Source organism: Canis aureus, chromosome 11 (genome assembly GCF_053574225.1).
Source record: "Canis aureus isolate CA01 chromosome 11, VMU_Caureus_v.1.0, whole genome shotgun sequence".
In the NCBI taxonomy this organism is placed as follows: domain Eukaryota; kingdom Metazoa; phylum Chordata; class Mammalia; order Carnivora; family Canidae; genus Canis; species Canis aureus.
In genome coordinates this window covers 26,335,362-26,344,828 of record NC_135621.1, presented here as the reverse complement: position 1 = coordinate 26,344,828, position 9,467 = coordinate 26,335,362, and the positions used below count along the sequence as shown (strand labels likewise).

The following is a 9,467-nucleotide window of genomic DNA, read 5'->3' as shown; positions in this document are numbered from 1 at the left end:
TAGAGAAATACATCCCAGCTGGTTGGTAAGTAGGTGATGCCCCTCTCCTGGAATGCTCAGGAATACATACAATGCAGTTATTAAAGGGTTAAGGCCTGGGCACCTGGGTAACTCAGTGGTTGAGTGTCTGCCTTCAGTTAAGGGTGTGATCCAGTCCCGCATCAGGCTCCCTTTGAGAGGCCTGCTTCTCCTTTTGCCTGTGTCTCTGCCTCTTTCTCTCATGAATAAATAAATAAAATCTTAAAAAATATAAAAGGTTAAGGCCTGGCCCTTCTAATTAGGCTGATGTTCCTTCCTGCTCCACTGTTCAATATTTTGAATATAAACTTTGGGTGAAAGACAATCTTCAGGGTAGCATTTATTCCTCTACTATCACTGATCCTGAGATGGGAAAGGTAATCCCCAATAGAAAACCAGAATAAAAAAAAAAACAAAAAAAAAACAAAAAAAAAAAAACAGAATACTTTGAGCAAAGAGGAAGGAATGCTGGGTGGTCAAATGAGAATACACATGTCCAATACAGTGTTCATTATTAAATGTTTGGTATTGGATGGACAGATGGACACATGGATGAAAATACCTAATAGGAAGAAAGAAATCATGCAGATGACAAGTTACATCACCCCATCACACATGGGGGGAATGTAATCTCTTCACTCTGGAGAACAGGATATCTAAAACAAATTCTTCTTCCTCTTAATTTCTTTTTGGCAGTTCCCCAATGCGATTCTTGCCTGCACTGAGGGCATGTTAACCAGCTCTGGTGCTGGGTTCAGGAGCTGGACCTGAGGCTGTGGCTCCTTTGTGAGGTAGCCTCAGTGACAGGGGTACTATGAGGCAGGGGCTACCTCACCCCAAACGGGCTGAGTCAGGCATACCAGTCCTGCCCTCCAACTCAACTAACACCACCTGCTCACCTAAGCTTCGTCATGTTGCTGCCACTGCTGGGAGCCTGTGTTGTGGTGGGGCCATTCCAGGGCCCTGAGTGGGAGCCTGTGCTGGGCCTGCTCTCTGAGGATCACAGCTGTAGGGACCCTCGGTGTTGTGGCAACCTGCTGGTGCTCTGCCTCTTTCTGATCTGGCAGGTCCAGCATTATTGGCAGCAGATCACCAGGACCCATCCCAGCATGAAGAAGGTCATCAAGGTGAGGGGATCCCACACACCTCCTTCCCTCAGCACCATGATGGTCTCATTCACTTATTACAAGGACCCTGTTCTAAGCCCTATGTACCAGAGATGAATCACATGGGGGAACTTAAGACTGGTCAGGGAAAGCATCACCAGGCCCCAGATCCATCTGTCACCCTGGTCTCTCTCCCTCACTCCACACATTCAATCCATCTACAAGTACTATGGGCTCTATTTGCAAACCATATCTCATCTGATCACTTCTCAAAACTTCATCACAGCCACCTCGGCAAAGCCTTGCTCATATCTCACCTACACTGTAGCACTGCTTTCTGCCTGGTTCCTGTGGCCTCTCTCATCCAAGCACAGACAATATTCCACTTGGCTAACAGAATGACATTCTTTCTTTCTCTTTCTTCTTTAAAATTTTAATCCAAGGATGATACACATACACAGATTATATGTGTATAGATCAATGAATTTTTACAAACTTAATACATCCATGTGCAGCACCCAGATTAAGAAATACCACTACTGCAGGCCAGAAGCTTGCAGTCAGAACTATGCTGATTCCTAATAACCTAGGCTAATTTTGCCTGTATGAAATCATATGGTAGGTATTCTTTTGCACCTGGCTTAACATTATACTTGTGAGCAAGAACTAACATTTAAAAATAGATCATAGCCCTTTGCCCTTCAAAATCCTGCAATGGCTCTTACCAATATATATTCCCTGTCAAACTCAGAATAAAATTCAAACTCCTAAGCATAAATCCAAGGCCCAGCATGATCTGTCCTACATTCCTCTCTGACCTCATCTCCTAGCACTCTTCATCACCTGTTCCATTCTTGGCATAGGGACTCCCCCCCCTTTTTTTTTTTTAAAGATTTTATTTGTTTGTGAGATACACACAGAGAGAGGCAGAGACATAGGCAGAAGGAGCAGCAGGCTCCCTGACAGGAGCCCAATGTGGGTGGGACTTGATCCCAGGATCCCAAGATCATGACCTGAGCTGAAGGCAGATGCTCAACCACTGAGCCACCCAGATGCCCTGGCATAGGGACTCCTTAATGTTCTTATGCATGACCTTGTTCTGACCTCTGGGCCTTTGCACTAACATTTCCTCTGCCTTCAGTGCTCTTTCTTCAGATGTCACTTGGTTGCCTATTGTTTCATTCAGGTCTCCAGTCAAATGTCACCTCCTCTGAGAGGCTTCTGTGACCAGCCTGTCTAAAGGAGTTAACTAACTTCATACCCACTCTATTTTTATTTCCATCAGAACAATACCTAACATGTTGTATACTTGATTATTGTATCTTCCATGTCTGGAAGATAGCTCCTGACAAGGACTTTGTCTTGGTTCATGCTGGTAACCCCAGCATCAAGAATAGTGCCTGGCCTGGAGTAAACTCTTTGTCTTTCTTGATTGAATGCCCTAAGGGAAGTGATTCCCTCTTTTCTGAGCCCTAGCATCCTCATCTGGATATTGGATTATAATTCTAATCTGTGAGCATTAGATGAGACAATGTGTGACCAAGGATTTTGCTTCTCCATTCTTAACAACAGGTGCCACTGCAGAAGTGGGCAGTGCCCTCCACGAGACATGACACTTGTTTCAGGATGACCCGTGAATTCTTCAGCCTTAGTGATTTCAGTGGCCTGGATGCTCATGTCCAACAATGGGCACAAAAGAAGAGACATGAATACAGGAGGAGCCTCCAGGAATCATGGAACCAATACCTGCTCTCTTGGCAGCACCCACGTCAGGGTTCATCTTGGGATTTCTGCACCCCCTTTGAGCCTTTCTTTTGCACCACATCCTTTTCAAGCACCTGTATGCTCTCTCAGGACAGTTCTTGGGAAGCATGGCAGGTACCCTGGTGTCTCAGTGATGAGCAGACTCACCTGATTTGCAAGCCACTATCCTCACCCTTGGACAGGTACCAAAGGATGGAGCAGCTGCTGGTCCACTCCCAGGAAGAATTGATGCCACTGGAATCTGTTGTCAGCATGAGGTCTCACCTCAAACCTATGATTTTAGCCACCTCTCTCTCAAGCCTCCCTTCGTCTCAGAGGCTGCAGTTCTCCTCCAGAGACTTCTTGCCTGATCCTTCCAACCAACAAGTGGGAATGTCCACCTGGAAGTCCTGGGGCTGCTCACAAAAAACCTGGGTACCAGAGAGGGAGAACCACATGCTAGTCAGAGAGGCTCTAGAGTGGGGAAGCCAGACAGAGAGTAGTGGGGAAGATACTTGGGAGATTCAAGCAACTGTGGGGCAACTCCCAATGAACTTTGAGATAGAGGATGATGCAGAAACTAAGGTCCTGGAGTGGAGAAGCCAGAGACTAGTAATAAGTAAAACTGATGGAGATATCCTGACACTAGGGTCAAAGAACCAGGACCAGATGGGAATTGAGAATAGAGCCAAAATTCAGGAACTAGGAAATAGAAATGAGAGGGAGGCTGAAGGTGAGAATCCTGAAACCCAGGCACATATAGTAGAAAAACAGAAACAGTTAAGATGTAAAACTGATGCAGAGACTCAAACGCTAGAGTGGAGGAACCAGGATAAGAGTAGAAATGATGATGCTGTAGAGATCCAGGCATTTGAGAACAAGAAAGAGGCCAGAGAAGAGAATGAAGGAGAGACCCAGGCCCAAGGATTGGGGAAGCAGGACCAGACTGGAAGTGAGGATGGTGAGGAAAACCAGGTGCCCGGCTGGGGAAAACAAGACAAGATTAGAGATGATACTGGTATAGGAATTCAGGCACAGGAGTGGACAAACAAGGTCCATGTTGGAGGTGAGAATGATATGCAAACCCAGGTATCTAGGAGGGAGAACCTGGCAGAAGTAAAACAAGAAGAAGGTGTGGAGACCCAGGCCCTGGGGTGGGAAAAACAGGAATCCATTGGAAGTGAGAATGTTATAGGGATCCTGACCCCAGGGTGGGGAAAGCAGGATCAGGGTGGAAGTGAGAAAGCTGGGAGGATCCAAGCATCTAGGGAAGAGATCTGGAAACAACTAAGACATGAACTTTTAGTGGGTTGGAGAAACCAAGGCCTGAGAAAGGGGGAGGTTACTGGGGAAACCCAGTTATCTAGAGGGAAGAACCTCAGGGAGATAAGACAGGAGGACTGGGTAGTGATCCATACAGCATGGTGGGGAGACGAGAGACCAGTAGCAAGTGAAATTGACAGATGCAAGATATCATATTGGGGGAATCAGGTTCAGATTGAAGGCAAAATGGACAGAGAATGTGAGATATCACGTTGGGGGAATCAAGATCAGATTGGAAGCGAAATGGACCGGGAACGCGAGATACCATGTTGGGAGAATCAGGATCAGATTGGAGGCAAAATGGACAGAGAATGTGAGATATCACGTTGGGGAAATCAAGATCAGATTGGAGGCCAAATGGACTGGGAACGCGAGATACCATGCTGGGAGAATCAGGATCAGATTGGAGGCAAAATGGACAGAGAATGTGAGATATCACGTTGGGGGAATCAAGATCAGATTGGAGGCAAAATGGACCGGGAACGCGAGATATCATGTTGGGAGAATCAGGATCATATTGGAGGCAAAATGGACAGAGAATGTGAGATACTATGTTGGGGGAATCAGGATCAGATTGGAGGCGAACTTAGAGCAGAAACTCAGGCACCTGAGAAAAGAGACCAGAGAAAAGGTGGAGATGAGGACGATACCAATACACTAGCTCCTGAGGAAGAGAGTCAGGGACAATTAAGATGTGAAACTCACATAGACACCCATCCACCAGAGAGGAGGAACCAGGAACAGTTTGAAGATGAGAATAGTATAGACATTCAGGCACTAGAAAAGAGAAATAGAAGGGTTAAAGATGAAGACGGTAAAGAGATCCAGGAACTTGGAGAAGAAAACCAGGGGCAGTTAAGCAGTAAACATAATGCCAAGATTCACACACCCATGTGGGAAAATCAGGAATACATTAGAGGCAAGGATGGTGCAAACACCCAGGCATCTGAGGCGGAAAACGGGGGAGAACTGACAAGTAAAATTGATGGACAAACTTATTCAGCAGAATGGAAGAAAGAGGGGCAGGTTGGAGATGAAAATGGTGCAGAAATTCAGGTTCCAGAGAAGACAAGTCAGAGAGAAGCTGGAGGTGAGGATTATACAGACGCCTGGGAACCTAGAGAAGAAAACCAGAGCCAGTTAAAAGGTGTTATTGATAGAAAGACCCATTTATCAGAGTGGAAGAACCAGGAGCAGCCAGGAGGTGAGAATAGAACAGAAATTCAGGCTGGAAGTGAGGATGCTGTAGAGAACCAGAGGTCTGAGAGAGATAACCAAGGACGGTTAGCTAGGGAAACTAGAGAGAGCCACTCACCAGGAAGGAGCAATGGGGAGCAGACTGGAGGAAAGAAGGAGGAAAATCAGACATTGGGGAAAAGAAGCCAGAGAGAGGCTGGAAGTGAGGATAATGGAAAGGTCCAGGGACTTAGGGGAGGGCCCCAGAGACTAATAACAACCAAAATTGATGAAACGAGCTGTTCATCAGAGTGGAAGAACCTGGAGCAGGTGGGAAGTGAGCATGGTGCAGAGACTGAAATACAAGGGAAGAGAAACCCAAGAGGGACCACAGGTGGTGATGGTACAGAGACCCAGGCTCCGGGGGGAGATTACCAGGGACAGGTAAGAAGTAAAGTTGATGGAGAGATCCGGATACAAGGGCCAGGGAACCAGAACAAGGATGGAGATGAGGATGCTGCAGAAATCCAGGGTGTACGGAGCCAGAGAAAGTGCAGAGCTGAGGCGGCGGCGGGAGGTCCTCATATTCCAAGGGGAGGAAACGAAGAGCAGGTCAGAGAAAAAGATGCTGCTAAAGGTAGTCTCCTAGTTGACTCTTTGGAGGGTGAGGGGTCTCCAGCCATCACTGGCTCCGGGCATGAGGCCATGGCACAAGAACCACCAGACACCTCTGCTCTCTGTCCTGAGATGAAGCCTCTCCCCAGTTGGAGTCAACTCTCCCTGCAAGCCAGTGGGGAGGGAAAGCATTTGGTCAGCCAGAGCATGGCCTCTGCCAAGAAGCATAGAGTGGGGGTCAGTCTAGCCTTCCAGCAGGCCTCACCTGAACCCTGGAGAAGCCAAAAACAGGATAAAAGGGTGGTGGATCCAGGGAAGACTGCTGGCCTGACTCAGCAACTCCAGAACTTACAATCTGGAGAATTTCTGGCTGCACCCCTGGGCCTGCCCTCCGCCTGCTCCTCTGTCTTATGTGGCCGAGCCCCTCAAGCTGCCACAGCTCTAGCGGGTGCTCCCACTGTCCTCACTGTCCCGCCCAAGGGGCCAATCCTCAAAAAGAGTCAACAGCTCCTCCTGGAGTCCCTCATGCGATGGAAGATAGTACACCTGAAGTGGGGCTTCCCCCAGAGGATCCTGGAGTCCCATTTGCTCTTTAACTTGTTAGAACCGTGCCCACTACCCCTTGCTGGTGTGAGGCTCCCTGGATTATACACAGCCCGTGAGCTCCAACAGCAGCAGGAAAGACATTTTGAGGCCCAGGGCTTCAGGCCAGGTCTTAAGTCAACTGAGAGATCCCAGAGAGTTCAGCTCCCAGAAAGAAAAAGCCCAAAACTTCCCACCCAGGACACAGCTCTGGAGAAATGTGGGTCACACCAGTGTAAGTCCATGGGCATTTCCATCCATTCTGAAAAGCCTGGGAGAGTCAGGCCACCAGGAGGCACTAGAGAACCACTAGATGTCCAGGAAGAGGTTCCTCCTAGAGCCAAGGCTGCTGCCGCTCCCAGGAGGAGCTCTAGGCCTGCAGCACAGTCTAGGAGCTGGTGTGGCCCAGAGCTGCCCAGTGAGAACAGCAGAGACAGCAAAATGGTCGGGCCAGGAGCCTCCCAGATGGTAGAGATGGCTCCCTGCAGAGGGAGGACCTCATACCCCAGGACGGGCCATGACCACTGGAGGAAGGAGCGCATATCCCAGGAGGCCCCTAAGCCCCCCAGTCTCAAATGTCAGTGGCCTACACATGGGAGAAGAGGAAGCCTGGAGGCTGCCAGGAGCAGCCAGGCTGGGCAACAGCCTTCCTCCTGTTTTATAAACACCTCCAGCTTCAAAGATAGTTTCCACTCTGCTGCAGCAAGGTTGAGTATGACCCTTCTAAACAAGGTATACTGCTCCTCACACCTGGCCAAGCCTCGGCACTCAGCTCCCAACTTGAGCCTGAGGGATCCTGATCCTACCCTGCTTCCCAAATTGGGTGACCAACATACACGGGATGGCAGCAGTGGAGTCCATATTTCTCTGAAGAGAGACCTTCAGCCACCAGGTCACTACTGTGCCGAGGCCACTCTTCCTAAGACAGAGAGTTTCCGGGGTCAAGGGGAACCTGAGAACCTAAATGGAGCTCCACAGAATGCATCGATCCCCCAGAAGTTTGGTTTTGTGAAGCACTGGAGATGTTTTCTGCTCCAGCATGGCTTTAGAAAGTAGGCCACAGGCCCAAGGTCCTCAGAACACATAAGAGAAGGCACAAGAATGGTCTGCTCACCCTAAAAGCTTCTAATAAAATAGATTATTTGGGCCCAGTTGGGGTTCTCATATTTCTGGCATATATTTTCTGAGTGTCCCTTTTTGGAGGTTGAGATATTTTGTGGGTGGGGTAGAAGCTATTCTACGGTATTGAAGGTTTTGGGAATGTGGGTCAACCCAATGTCATCATCTCCTTAACATGTTCCTTTCCCTAGCCCCCCACAGTAGGTTTACTGAGGTTTCTATCATGGATCTGTCTTGCCCTGGTCCAAGATAATTCTGATTGAAGTAGGGATACTCAAACTGAGCCTCAGCTGCTTGTGAGGAGGGGTGGCGATCTGCACTTAGACACTGTCTTTTAGTCACAAGGAAAGGAACTGATCACGGGGCATCTTCCCACCTGGAACTCTGCTGCCCATGAACATACTTCATGGAAAAAGCATCCCTCCTACCACTTCTCAAGCACTGTCAACCATTATTACCTGTTGTCTTGCCTGTCCCACCAGGGAGACATCCTGGACCCAATTATTTGTTTTAATCAAGCCTGAAACTTTTGAGCCAAAAGACATTATGTCTTATGACATTCCCATAGGCAGCTTCAGCATGTGGAGGTAGATTCACAGAGTCCAGATCAGTGAGTGCTGGAATTGGGAATTTAATTCAGGTTTTCTCCCTCCCTCTCCTCCATCCTCCCTTCCTCCTTTCCTTTCTCCTTTCTTTTCTTCCCTTTTATTTAACTTTCCTATTAACTCATTGTAAAACCCATACATGCTCATCATAGAGAGTTTAGAAAATTCAGAAAAGGAAAAGTAATCCATAATCCTATTACCTAGTTACTGTTTTGATGTTTTTCTTGCTATGCATTGCTGCCTGCAAAGGTGTTTCCATAGCAATTAATGCCTACGTCTACTACAGCATTTATACTGTGATAGGTAGGCTCTAAGAAGACTTCCTTTTTTTTTTAAATTTTTATTTATTTATTCATGAGAGACACAGAGGCAGAGACACAGGCAGAGGGAGAAGCAGGCTCCATGTAGGGAGCTAGATGCGGGACTCCATCACGGGTCTCCAGGATCACGCCCTGGGCTGAAGGCGGTGCTAAACTGCTGGGCCACCAGGGCTAACCTCTAAGAAGACTTCCAATGCTCCCTACCTCCCAGCATTCATGCCCTTGTATATTCTCTCCTTGCCTGTAGATTGGATCTAGTGCCTGGTTTCTGACAGCTAGGATACAGCAGACATGATGGAATGTCACTTCTGAGAATAGGTTAGAAAGTCTGTAACTCCATCTTAGTCATTTCTCTAGTTCCTTTGCTTGCTTCCTGAGGGAAGCCATCCTCCATGTTGTTAACTGCCCCAATGGAAAAGCATATATGGCAAGGAATTGAGGCCACCGGAAAATAGTTGTCAAGAAAGTGAGGTCCTGGGATCCCTGGGTGGCGCAGCGGTTTGGCGCCTGCCTTTGGCCCAGGGCGCGACCCTGGAGACCCGGGATCAAATCCCACGTCGGGCTCCCAGTGCATGGAGCCTGCTTCTTCCTCTGCCTGTGTCTCTGCCTCTCTCTCTCTCTCTGTGTGTGACTATCATAAATAAATAAAAATTAAAAAAAAAAAAAGAAAGTGAGGTCCTCACTTAGCCTTTGAAGAGATGAATCCTGCCACCAATTACATGAGTGAGCTTGGAAGCAGATCCTTCAGCCTTAGTGAGTCTCGAGATAACCAAAACCTTGTGAGAGACTTTGAACCAGGGTCACTTAGATAAGCTGTGTCCAGATTCCTGGTGCACAGAAACTATGAGATAATCAATGTT

The 9,467-nt window shown here is 47.9% G+C and overlaps 1 long non-coding RNA gene across 1 annotated transcript; it reads left to right on the top strand.

Annotated features, from left to right (window-relative positions):
* The first annotated feature begins 859 nt into the window (after positions 1-859).
* On the top strand, positions 860-7,729 carry LOC144323628 (uncharacterized). The gene is made up of 2 exons (XR_013389014.1): positions 860-1,145; positions 2,697-7,729. It is a non-coding gene; the product is annotated as an uncharacterized LOC144323628 (long non-coding RNA).
* Positions 7,730-9,467: the final 1,738 nt, after the last annotated feature.